Genomic DNA, 3,565 nt, shown 5'->3' with positions numbered 1-3,565 from the left:
GTTTCACTCTAGCCCAGGCTGACCTGGAATTCACTGTGTCGTCTCAGGGTGGCCTCAACCTCATGGAAATCCTCCCTGCCTCTGCCTTCCCAGTGCTGGGATTAAAGGTGTGCGCCACCACGCCTGGCCTCTTCTGCTTTTTTTTTTTTTTTTAAGTTTCTCCTGGGTCTTTAAAAAAATATTTTATTTTTATTTGTTAGAGAGAGAGAATGGGACCACCCAGACCTCCAGCCACTGCAAATGAACTCCAGACACATGCACCACCTTGTGCATCTAGCTTACATGGGAACTGGGGAATCGAACTTGGATCCTTTAGGCTTCACAGGCAAGCATCTTCACTGCTAAGCCATCTCTCCAGCCCCACTGAATCTCTTTCTTTTTATTTAATTTATTAACCACCTCCAAACATACACATGGTGTAGCCTGATCATAATCCCCTCCCACAACCCTCCTCTGTGGAACCTCTTAATATTTTTGAGAGAGAGAGAGAGAGTGTGTGCATGAGAGAGAGAAAGAATTGGCACGCCAGGGCTTCTGCCACTGCGATTGAACTCCAGACGCTTACGCCACCTAGTGGGCATGTGTGGCCTTGCCCTTGCCTCACCTTTGTGTGTCTGGCTAACGTGGGATCTGGAGAGTCAAACATGAGTTCATATTTACAGCACCCCTGTAATGCTGGATGGGCATAGAGGCCCACCTATGATCCCAGTGCAAGCCGGGGTAAGCTGGCTAGTCAAACTGCTTAGCTCTCTGTTCAAACGAGAAACCCTGTCTCAATAAAATAAGGCAGAAAGGATCAAGAAGGACATTCAATGACAACCTCTGGCCAGTACACATACCAGCTCATACACATGCATCTACACCCGTGTGATCACACCACACACATGCGAAAATATGGTTAAAAATAAAAACAGTCTCTGGGTGTGATGGTGCACACCTTTAATCACAGTACTCTAGAGGCAGAGGTAGGAGGATTGCTGTGAGTTCGAGGCCACCCTGAGACGACATAGTGAATTCCAGGTCAGCCTGGGCTAGAGTGACACCCTACCTTGAAAAACAAACAAACAAAAAATAAGGAAATGGTAAATTTTATGTCATGTATGTTTAATCCCAATATTCTTTTCAAGGAAGGTTTCCAGGCTGCCTCAGGAAGACAGCATTCTCTGGCCTTTAGTCTCATCATCTTTAATAAGAAAGGCTGGACCTGAGGCCTCTGGGTCTGCAGTCTCATGTTTCCATGGTAACCATAATAGGCCGATGCCTCTCAGGCAGGATCTCGCTATGAAACCAGCAGATCTCACCCCACTGGTCTCCCTGCATCTACTCCAAGCTGCCACTCCAAGAAGGAAGACTCACTGCCAAATCTGTAGCTGATGGGTGACAGAAATGGGCTAGGCAGTTAGAGTAACCGAAATTTGGCTTTGTATTCCTTGACTAAAAGCAGGAAATGTCATTCATCTTGCAGAAACCCAGATGTCACACCCACCAGGAAAGATCTCTAGATTAAGCTTGCACCCTTCCTGGAGGGACAGAAACTCTGATCCTTACCTAAGACAAAAAATAAATAAATAAATAAAAGCTGTAAAATCTGGTCTTTGTCCATAGCAACCTGGAGATCTGGTCTTCCTCAGTAGCCACTCTCCATTAAGGAAAAAAACAGATCTGATGGGCTGGGGAATTGGTTTAGGGGTTAAGGCCCTCGCTGCGAAGCCTAAGGACCCAGGTTTGATTCCCTAGGACCCATGTAAGCCAGATGCACAAGGGGGCTCATGCATCTGGAGTATGTTTGCACTGGCTACAGACCCTGGCATGCCCATTCTCTTTTTCTCTCTTCTGCCTCTTCCTCTCTCTCTCTCTCTCAAATAAATAAATAAAATATTTTTTAAAAAAAGATCAGAGTCTCGAGGTGGGCTTCTCAAAGGCCCTCTTCCCTCCCTGGACAAGAACTCCACCTTCTCTTATGTTCCAGGCTCACACCCCTTTCTCTTCATTTTCCTAAAGCTTCAAACTGTAATAAAATCTTCCTGAACCTCATCCTCTAGTCAGTGGATTTCATTCTTCAAATTCATAGGACAAAGATCCAGGGACACCCTAAATTACTGGTGCATTGGTGTACAAGGAACCTATAACTCCTATACCATAGCCTCCACCCTCGGAGGCTGGCTGGTCTCTGGGGGTCCTCCGTGCCCCTCTCTCCACGCTGCGGAGGCTTTCTTCCTCCCCTCCCTCGCTTCACTGCTTCCCCTACTCCTTCTCTTCCTTGGCATTCCTCTGAGCTGCTGGGGCATAAAAATATTAACACCCTAACGGGTGACACCTTGACACACTGACAGGCCTCGGAAGCTTGCTCGGAGGGTCAGGCGTAGTGATGCACTCTTGTCATCCCGGCGTGTGGGGAGCAGGTGCCGGAGAATCAAGAGTTCAAGGTCGCCCTTGGCTATATAGCAAGTTGGAGGGCAGCGTGGGTTGCGTAACATCAGTATCAAACCGCCCTCCCCCACGTACATCCAAAAGGCTAGGGAGGTGGCTTAGCCAGTCAAGTGGTTGCACAAACATGGGCTGTGCAGTTTCAGCGGGTACAAGATCTACCCCTGGCATAGGCGGCAATACGCCAGGACCAACTGCAAGATTTTCCTCTTTCTTTCTTTCCTTCTTTCTTTCTTTTTCCTTTTTTTTTTCTTTCTTTTTTTTTTTCTTTTTTGTTGTTGTTGTTTGTTTTTCGAGGCAAGGTCTCACTCTAGCTCAGGCTGACCTGGAATAATTCACTGTGTATTCTTAGGATGGCCTCGAACTCACTGCGATCCTCCTACCTCTGCCTTCGCAGCTGCTGGGATTAATTAAAGGCGTGCGACGCCTCGCCCGGCTCTGGTTTTCCAGTTTCCTAATGCAAAATGCGAGTCAGCATTCCTTTCCAAGAGGACTCCTCGGCAGATAAAATGGACTGTCTTCTACACAAAGAGGGACAGCGGGAGGAAATTCAGAGGAGACCCCAGCGGGCAGCCAAGTTCCAGAGGGCCATGCACTGGGCCACCCCTTGCTGATGTCACCGCCAAGAGGAACCAGAGATGGGAAGTGGGAGAGGCTCAGCGAGAGCAGGTCATCTGCGCTGCCAAGGAAGTAAAAGAGGCAAAGCAGGCCCCCAAGAAGACGGCCATGGTTGCGGCTAAGTCTCCCGCAAAGGTGGCGCCTAAGCAAAAGGTTGTGAGGCCTGTGAAGGTTTCTGCTGCCAGAGCTGGTGGAAAACGCTAACTGGTGGATCAGATTTTTAAATAAAGGTCCTTCGATTAAAAAAAAATTATATATATATATGTGGCTGGGGAGATGGCTTAGCGGTTAAGGTGCTTGCCTGCAAAGGCAAAGGACCTTGGTTCAATTCCCCAGGATCCACATAAGCCAGATGCACAAGGTGGCGCATACATCTAGAGTTCTTTCGCAGTGTTTGCAGTGGCTGGAAGCCCTGGAATGCCCATTCTCTCTCTCTCAAATAAAAATAGAATATTTAAGATATATACATATATACGTGTGTGTGTGTATGTATGTTGGGCATGGCGGAATGCTGGGAGGC

At 47.9% G+C, this 3,565-nt stretch overlaps 1 pseudogene; it reads left to right on the top strand.

Annotated features, from left to right (window-relative positions):
- Positions 1-2,368: 2,368 nt before the first annotated feature.
- Positions 2,369-3,249, top strand: LOC101604398 (annotated as a pseudogene).
- Positions 3,250-3,565: the final 316 nt, after the last annotated feature.

Source organism: Jaculus jaculus, chromosome 12 (assembly GCF_020740685.1).
Source record: "Jaculus jaculus isolate mJacJac1 chromosome 12, mJacJac1.mat.Y.cur, whole genome shotgun sequence".
NCBI lineage: Eukaryota > Metazoa > Chordata > Mammalia > Rodentia > Dipodidae > Jaculus > Jaculus jaculus.
This window is presented reverse-complemented; position numbering and strand designations above follow the sequence as displayed.